Raw genomic sequence first — 9,173 nt, 5'->3', positions numbered from 1 at the left:
GGTGGGACGTGCTGGTTCCTGTAGTTTCCATTTGCATTTCTTAGAACGAGGGAGGCTGAGCAGCGTTCCGTCTGCCTAGCAGCCGTCTGATTTTCCTGGTCTGCGAACTGTCTGCTTACATCCCTTGTTCATTTTTCTGTTGGGTTGCTGTCCATTTTCCTTATCTGTCTCTAAGAGCTCTTCTTACCCGAGGAACAGTAGCTCTTTGTGGGGTGCGTACCAAGAATTTTCCCCTGGTTTGTCATTGGTGTGCTGACTCTGCACATGGTAGTTCTTTTCCTCCCCCAGCCCTGCTTCCCCATTCTCTTCTTGTCATAAACTTTTTTTTTAATGTAGTCAAATATATCAATCTTTTATGGCTGCTGGACTTTGGATCCTAGAAAGTCCTCTTTCATATCTTCTTCTAACTTCACCCTTTGTGTGTTTTACAGTACAGCCAAATGTCCTATTTTGTGTTTCATTCTGTGGCTTGCTGTTAACTGCTGCATAGTCAGTCCGCCACCACCTCCCCAATAAAACCACATTTTATTAACCCGTTCCTCTCTTAGTGGAATTTAGGTTGCTTGTCATTTCTCCCTGTTATACTCAGTGCTGCAGTGCACACCCCTGTGACTACTTCCTTCTGCTCACTTGCCAGAATTTCTCCGGAGCACATGTACAGGAGTGGAATTTCTGTCAGTCTCCGAATGTTACGTAGCCTCCGATTCTGGTCGTAATTTGCATCTCCCTGATTAATCCTAAGAGTGGGTTGGGTTTTTTTTTTCCACGTGTTCATGGGCCCTCTGGGTTTTCTCTTCTCACAGAAATGTGTTTTCAACCCCCTTAGTCCCTTTCCACGGGGGTGGTTGTCATTTTTCTCTTGCGGGTCTGCGAGAGTTCTTTATAAATTATGGATAGAATTCCTTTGTTACATTAGTCGTATCTTCTCTGGGCTTGTCACGTGTCTTTCCCTTCTGTGGGGTCTTTTGCCATAGAGGAGTATTCCATTTTGATATAGACCAATATGTTACTATTTTCCTTTGTATTTTGTGCCCGGTTTAGGAAATCCCGTTCTCTCCAAAGTCATGAAGCTCTTCTTCTCTATGTTCCTTTAATCCTTTTAGAGTTTTTGAAGAAAAACGATTTCGGGGGGATCTAAAACAGTGCGGAAGGAGGCAGAGATGCCTTATGCTTATTGAAATGGGGGAGGGGCTAAGGAAACTGGGGAAGAGAAAGAGAGCCACACCCCTGCCACCCCTCCGCCTCTGGCTCGCTCGGGGCAATATGACATTTGCTGTCAGGTGGGCCGACTGATTACTGCTGGGCTCTGGGATGCTGAGCCCCAGACCCCAGCGTTCTCCCTCCCGCTGCCTGTGATCAGCACTCCTCACTCCCACCTGTGGCCCTGGGGCTTCCCTGCGGCCCCAGCTCCCCTTCTTGGCCCCCATTACTCCAGTCAGAGTAAGGTGGCTGGTTCAAAGCCCTGCCCTGAGACCCGGGGGATGCATAAAGGGGGCGGGGGGGAGAAGAGAAGAAACAGCAGTTTTTCCTTGCTGAGACCATGAGACGGGACAATATCTGATTCCTCCGGGCACCTGACGCAACACCGCGTCCTTGGCTAATTGGCTTTCCCTGGTGCCCACGGGGCGGCCCTCCCTCCCATCAGTGGGTCATGGATGGAGTCCTGGCCATCTCTTGGGAGTTGGGGTGTTTTCTCACCTCAGCAGCGAGTGGAGTGAGCCCAGCTTTGGAACGTCAGCCTTGCGCTCAGGAGCTGAGCTAGGTGGGAGCAGCCCTGGGCTTGGATATGGGAGTTGTCTGACCTGCTCAAGGGAACTTTCTAGCAACTTCCCAGTCCAGGGCTGTTTTATTTTTAAAGACTCCACCCACATCCTATTAAGCATAACAAAATATAGCACTGTGGCCTAATAGATACAATTAGATATAATCTTGTGAGTTCAGAGGCAGTTGACTAGTTGTTGACGGGATAATGTATCTCTAAACATTTTAATTAAACATGGATTGTTTCAATTTTTGCAGCTTCCGTTTTATATTTTGGAGTCAATTTTATTTTTCAGGTCTCAAGTATGTTTATGTGCACTTGACATACTTGGAGACTCTGGGCCCTGGTCTCCAGTGTCCTTTGCTAAAACTGTCATCTGGCCCCCAGCTTTCGTTCCGAAGACCAGGTCTGCCAGCCCCCTCCAGTCCACAGACTTTCCAAGCACCTCCCCGCGCGTGAAATCACCAACTGCTTCCAAATCCTCTTCCTGCATGTGACATCCAGGGATATTTACAGAGGTTCTTTGTCCTCTCGGCAGAATCAAGGCGTGTTTGCTGGCCACCCCCCTTCCTCTGTGTGAAATCTTGGAATGTGTTCTGAACCCTCCGCACATAAAGTCTCAAGATATTTGCAGAACACATCCTGTGTGCCCAGTCATGGCCTGTTTGCACTGCCCCTTCCTCCTTGGTGTGAAATCCAGGAGTCTTTATAGAACGCCCTCCTATCCGTGGCCTCGTTCACTGGCAGCCTCCTGTGTTTCATGCCTTAGAATGTGCACAGAGCACCCCTGTTCTAGGCAGAGTCGGGGAAGTGAGCACCCTTCTCTGAGTAGGGTCACTCATTGTTTCCAGGGTCCCCGACCGTTTGCACAGCACATTGGAACACCAGGGAAGATATCTGTATCTATATATTCAATATCGAGTGTTCACAGCTCTTTTCTATCTATAGAATTCTATCAGGTATGTAGTCTTCTCCTCGGTATAAAACCCTAAAATGTGACCAGGGCATTCCCTGGGTGTAGGATTTTAGGGTGTGTGAACAACTTTCCCTTCCTGTATAGAGAATTACGAATTGTTTGTGAGCAACACTCTCATGTACACAGAATCATGGAGTGTTTGCAGAGTCCCTTCTTGTGGCCAGAATCTTGCACTATTTGCAGAACGCCTGTACATAAAGTCATTGAGCCCTGACTGCATGGCTCAGTTGGTTGAGCGTTGTCCCACAGAGCAAAAGGTCTCTGGTTCGATTCCCAGTCAGCGCACGTGCCTGGGTCGCGGGCCCAGTCCCTGGTTGGGGCGCATGCAAGAGGAAACCAACCGAAGTTTCTCTCTCTCTTTTTCTCCTCCTCTTCCCCCCTCTTTAGAAATAAGTAAATAAGTAAATAAAATCTTTTAAAGCATCATTAAATGTTTGCAGAGCCTCTTTGCCCATCAATGTGGACTATCTACAGAGCTTCCTCATCTCTGTAGATTCAAGGAATGTTAGCGGAACCCCCTTCTTCTGTGTAGTGGGCTGAGCCCCCGAAGTATAGACTCATGGAATGTTACCAACCACGTTCCTCGCTATAAAAGTTCAAATGTTTGCTCTGCATCCCTCCTGAGATGTTGGAGAGCAGCGAGAGGCACAAAGGGTCATGGCCAGGTCTCCGAAGGGCTTAGAGATCAAATGAAGCTTAGGCTTTGTTCTTGAAGCTGTAGGGAGCCGCCGAAGTTTTGGAAGCGGAAGAGCGACATGATGAAAATTATGTTCTGGGAAGCTTCATACAGCGAAGGAAGTAAAATAGGACAAACTGAAAGGTGGTGGCTTATAAACACAATTTTTCAAAACAGGATAAAAATTAGGGCACTGATTGATTTTACTAAACTTAGTACTCTTTAGTAAATACTTTGATACAATAAAAATCCATTTGTTAGTGCAGGGTTAGCAAACCGCAGCCCGTGGGCCAAGCCTGGTTAACTCTTTCATGCCATCTCCTCCTATCTTGCTCTTTCTTCAAGGGGCTCTGGGGCCGAGGGTCAGAGCCCTGGTGAGGTCTGATCGTAGCAACTGTGGATGAGGCAGGAAGTCATGGGGACCCCCATTCACTGCTGCGGGGAGCGTACCCTGGCACACCCGCCTTGGAGAACAATTTGGAAACAGATGAGCGGAGGACGGGGTGCTCACCCTCCTGCTCATCAGATCCACTCTTGCATGTGTGTGCTCTGGAGAGACGCCTTCCCCGGGTGCACAGGATACATCCGGGAGGCGCTGTGACAGGTGTTATTGCTGCCCAGTGCCCGCTCCACACTACGCAGTCTAAGCAATGACCACTTTATCATGGAAGGGGGAAGTTGAGGCAGCTTCTCTAGGGCTTCCGCTGGGGAGACTTGAAGGTTGAGGGTGACTTGGCCGTTGGGGGCCGGAATATCTAAAGGTTTGTTCCCTTGTGCGTCTGGTGGTTGAGGCTGGCTGTCCGCTGGGACCTCTGCTGGGGCCGCTGACCAGAGCGAGGGGGAGGTCCGGGGGGCTTCCTCGCAGCCTGGTGGCTAAAGGCCCACCCACAAGCCAGAAGCTGCATCACCTCACAACTTGCGTAGCGTCACCTCCTCTTCGCTTTTTGGCTGTAAGTGATTCACGATCCCACCCAGATTCAGAGGGAGGGGAATGAAAGAAAGTTCTGGAAGAGCATGGAGATGGGCAATGTGGTTGAGGCCATCTTGGGAAAATAGATTCTGTCACAGGTGTTCCTTGCAGTGGTGTTTGTGCTGGGCCACCACCCCTGAGCCAAACCCCTGGGGGTCAGAAGTGTTTTGAAATTTAGAAAATCTCGGAATTCTGAAGGTAATACGGTACACACACACTGAATATTTACAAAGCACTCCTTGGGAGGGATGAGTCACCCTGGAAGTAAAAAATCTAAATGTTTCCTCAGCAGAGCATGAGTACATTGCTATTAAGTACGATAAAGATTATAGATAGCTTTTGGTCTGGTGAAGTCCAGTTTTGCCACTTAAAGAAGTTCATGTCAGGTCAGAACTTGCTGCCAAGTAAATGACGAAAGAACTAGGTTTCAGATTTTTTAGACTTTGAATGGTGGCTAAGGATCTATGCATCAGTAATGGCAAAATATTGAATACAACCTAACTAGACATCATCACGGGGTGGGGGGGAAGCCTTTAAAAAGTGTGGCCTAGTTCTATGATGAAATACTACACAGCAGGGAAGATGAATCGACTCAAGCTACGTGTTTCATTGTGGATACAGCTCATAAAAACAATGTGGAGAGGGCCCTGGCTGGCATAGCTCAGTGGATTGAGCATGGGCTGGGAACCAAAGTGTCCCAGGTTCGATTCCCAGCCAGGGTACATTCCTGGGTTGCAGGCCATAACCCCCAGCAACCGCACATTGATGTTTCTCTCTCTCTCTCTCTCTCAAATAAATAAATAAAATCTTAAAAAAAAAAAACAAACAAACAACGTGGAGAGAAAGCAAGTGGCAGGAGAGTCTGTTTGTGATCAGTCAGTAGAGACGAGCAGCCCCTCGATCTCAGAGGCTCAAAACCGAGTTTTAGTTCTTGCTCAGGCCTCGTGTTCACCACTGGCCAGGTGGGCTGGGGGAGTGTTCCGCTCACGGTGGAGCCCTGCCGTGGAGACAGCTGCTCTGCGGAAAATCGGTGGTTATTGTGGTAGGAAAAACGGTGGCAAAGGACCCACTGGCTTTTAAAGCTGCTGGCAGGAAGCGACGCCTGTTGTTCCTTCTGCTCTGAGCCTCAGTTTCCTCTGAACCACCGCCTGGCTGGAGGTAACCAGGGTGAACTTCACCGACAACAACGCAGAGTCAGCTGGCACTGCCCGTACCGGAAGCTTTCAATGCTAAGGCTCCTGGGACTTGGAGAGCAGTTATGCCCAGTCAAGGATCCTTATCTGCTGACTGCCTCTGGCATTTGGAACTCAGATAGTCATTGCCTTGTGATCTTATCACATGACTGGGGATTAGTGTTTGTAGGTTGTGCAACGAGCTTTGGTGCCATGGCTTTCTCAAGGAGAGTGCCTGGAAGGAACCTTTGGCCTATTCACGTGAAGCATCTCTTGCCTCGACTGCCAGAACACCCAGCCTCCTACCCCTCTGTATTCCTGGCAAAGTCGCCCTGTCCGCCATGCTGAGCAAAGTTGGGCTTCCTCAAGGCTCAGCCCGCAGGGCTCGCTCTCCTCCTCCAGACCAGCCGCCACGGGTAGTGTTGCAGAGTGATTTCCATTTACATTTTTCAGAAGACGTGGCATCTTTTCATATGCTTATTGGCCACTTGGATATGTTCTCTTACGAGATGCATATCCATGTCCTTTGCTTGTTTTTTTTTTTTCTTCTTATCGGATTGTTGCTCTGTATTATTTTGGATGTGAGTTCTTTATCAGCTCTCTATATTTCTTCTTATCTTACTGTGCAGCCTGTTTTTTCCCTTTAATGATGTCTTTTGATGAAGGGAAATTCTTATTTGAATGTAGCCCAGCCTGTCAAAGTTTTGGTTGGTGTTTCTGCCCTCTGACAACTTGTTGCCTCCTCCAAGGACATGGCATTCGTGTATGTGTTAGTCTAAAAGCTTTTTTTGTGTTATGGTTTACATTTAGAGTTACAATTCATCTTGAATTGATTTTGTGGAAGGTGCAAGGGAGCAGTGAAGGGTCTTTCTCTTTCCACATGGAAGTCCGATTGATCCAGTACTGGTTCACTTAGACAAAGCAACATCGCGTGGTGGTAGATGGGTGTTCATTATACCTTTCTTGCATCTTCCCTGTAGACTTAAAAATGTTTTAAATAGCCCTGGCTGGTGTGGCTCAGTGGATTGAGCACCAGCCTGAGAACCAAAAGGTCACTGGTTTGATTCCCAGTCAGGGCACATGCCTGGGTTGTGAGCCTGGTCTCCATTTGGTGGCTTGCGAGAGGCAGCCACACATTGATGTTTATCTCTTTTTCCCTCCCTTCCCCTCTCTAAAAATAAATAAATAAAACCTTTAACAAAATGTTTTAAATAAGGTGTTGGGGGGAATGTTTAAAAAAAAAAGGCAGAGGTAGTGTTGTAGATAAATAAATACTAGAAATAGCCCTGGCTGGTGTAGCTCAGTGGATTGAGCAATGGCTGCGAAGTAAAGGGTCACCAGTTTGATTTCCAGTCAGGGCACATGCCTGGGTTTCAGGCCAGATCCCCAGTAGGGGGCGTGTGAGAGGCAACCACACATCGATATTTCTCTCCCTCTCTTTCTCCTTCACTTCCCCCTCTCTAAAAATGAATAAATAAATAATTTTAAAAATATTAGAAATAATTCCAAATATAATGTGTAAATCTTGATTTGATACTGTTGAAAGTTAAACAGCTATAAAGGAATTCTTTAAACAAATGGGGAAATTTGGAAATGAAACATATATTATAGGATATTATGGTATGATTGTTCATCTTCTTAGGTGTGATGATATTATTGTGTTTATCTAGGAGATTGCAATTTTTCTTAGGATTTTTGCTGAAGTATTGAGACATTAAGTACCAGTAAGGCAGCAACTCCTTTTAAATAATTCAGAAAAAAATTATACATATGAACGTGGATAGATAAATCTGGAAAAGTGATGGAGAGCATTCCTTGTACTCCTATTTCAAGTTTCCTGTGTGTTTGAAATCGTTGACTGAGGACACGGTAGGAGAGAGGCCATCGTGTGGGCCAGACAAAAAGTAGTTCATGGCAGCTCATGGCAGCCCTGCAGGATTTCTGGTCTAGGGTCTCTCTCCTGCTCTTCTGCCTATTCCACATCATTTCACAGAAAACAAATAGAAGCTCAGAGGGGTAAGTGATTTACTCAAGGTCACACAGCTAGCTGAAACCAGGCCAAGATTTGAGCCCACATTTGTCTGAGTCAAAATTTCTGCTTTGTTGTTGTTGTTGTTTAAGCCTCTTCTCTCCCACCTCATTTCCCAGGTCTGTTGGAGCTGGTGGGAGTTGTGTGCCTTTACTACGCGCGCCAGGCTTTGCATGTATTACTCAAACCCGCACACCAACCGATGATGCAGTTGTTACTAATAACATCCCACACGTTACTGAGAGGCCCAGAGAGGTTAAGTAACCTGCCTAAGGTCACTCAGGTAAGAACAGAAGAGCTGGGAGTCAGAGAACCTGGGCGGTTTGGTTCTACAGTTCTCACTTCAAGGATGAAAGAAATACTGAGAAAAGTATAAGTCAACTTTAGGAATATAAAAAAGGATTATTGTTGGTTCTCACAGAATCCCTGCAAAATCCTCTCTCCTCCTGACTTCTTCTGGCATCCAAAGATAGTGTCCCCCACTTTCAGATGCGTCTACACAGGGGACCCTCGCCTCCTCATTTCAGCAGGCAGCTGCTTGAAGCTGGGGCTGGTTCTATTGGTCCTGGGGTAAGACCACGCACTGCCTTTGGAGATCCTTTGGCCCGGGGCTGATTGTAAAGCTAGATGTTTTGAATATGGTCTCACATTATCCTATGCAATAGGATACCAATTTGCCTGCAGGATGAGAATTAGGGGCCAGATGGGATGCTGAGGCCTTTACAACCTAGCGCTCAAGGGTCTGCCTTGGGAGACAGATCAATTGTCATCTGAGCCCTCACCCTTATTCCAAGACTTGGCTGAATTGCTTCTCCCTCTAGGAACCTGTTTCTTTTTAAAAAAATCATAAGAATAATAAGAGCACATATCTCAGGAATGTTGGGGGGATGTAAAGAGATAAATAAAACCCAGTATCTCTCAACATGTGTCGCCACATTGATAACTGTTATCATTACATTCCTTACGATTCCGTGGGATGTGGACCCTGCAACCTCATCCCTGCTGCTCCCCCTGTCTTACTGGAGTCAACGTGGGGACAGATCAGGCTTTTGAACCTCAGGCCTTTGCATCTGCTATTCAGCCTTTTATGCCTCGGTTCTTGTCCCCTGCTCAGTGAGGCCTTCCTTGACCCCCTTAGCTTCCTCCACACGTGCTCCGGTTTTATTGTGTTCATATCACTTATCAGTACCTGATATGATGAATCGATCTGTTTCGTTTTCTCCTTCCGTTCGAACATAAATTTTAAGAAGACACGGATTTTGTTTTGCTCTTGGTGGCCTCCCCAGGGTCAAGAACGGTGTCTGGCCTATGTCTGGTGTTCCATACATGGGGAACTGAGCGAACGAGTGAATGGGTGAATGAATGAAAGCGTATCCTGAGCTTCATTGCCTACAATCCCAGGTCTTCCGCCGCACTTGGCGACCGGCAGCTTCAGACACTGCAGACGGTCCCTAGGCTCCTGGGCTGGGGGTGCGAAGCGCGGAGGCGACAGCAACTTGAACGCTGCTCCCCGAAAGCCTGGGCGGTGGCCGCGCCGGGAGAGGGGCTGTCGCCATTTGGCGACGTTCCCTTCGGGCCGCCGTGCAGC

Source organism: Phyllostomus discolor, chromosome 9 (assembly GCF_004126475.2).
Source record: "Phyllostomus discolor isolate MPI-MPIP mPhyDis1 chromosome 9, mPhyDis1.pri.v3, whole genome shotgun sequence".
Taxonomy (NCBI): Eukaryota; Metazoa; Chordata; class Mammalia; order Chiroptera; family Phyllostomidae; genus Phyllostomus; species Phyllostomus discolor.
The sequence above is the reverse complement of the archived record's forward strand: the minus strand, read 5'-3'. Positions refer to the sequence as shown.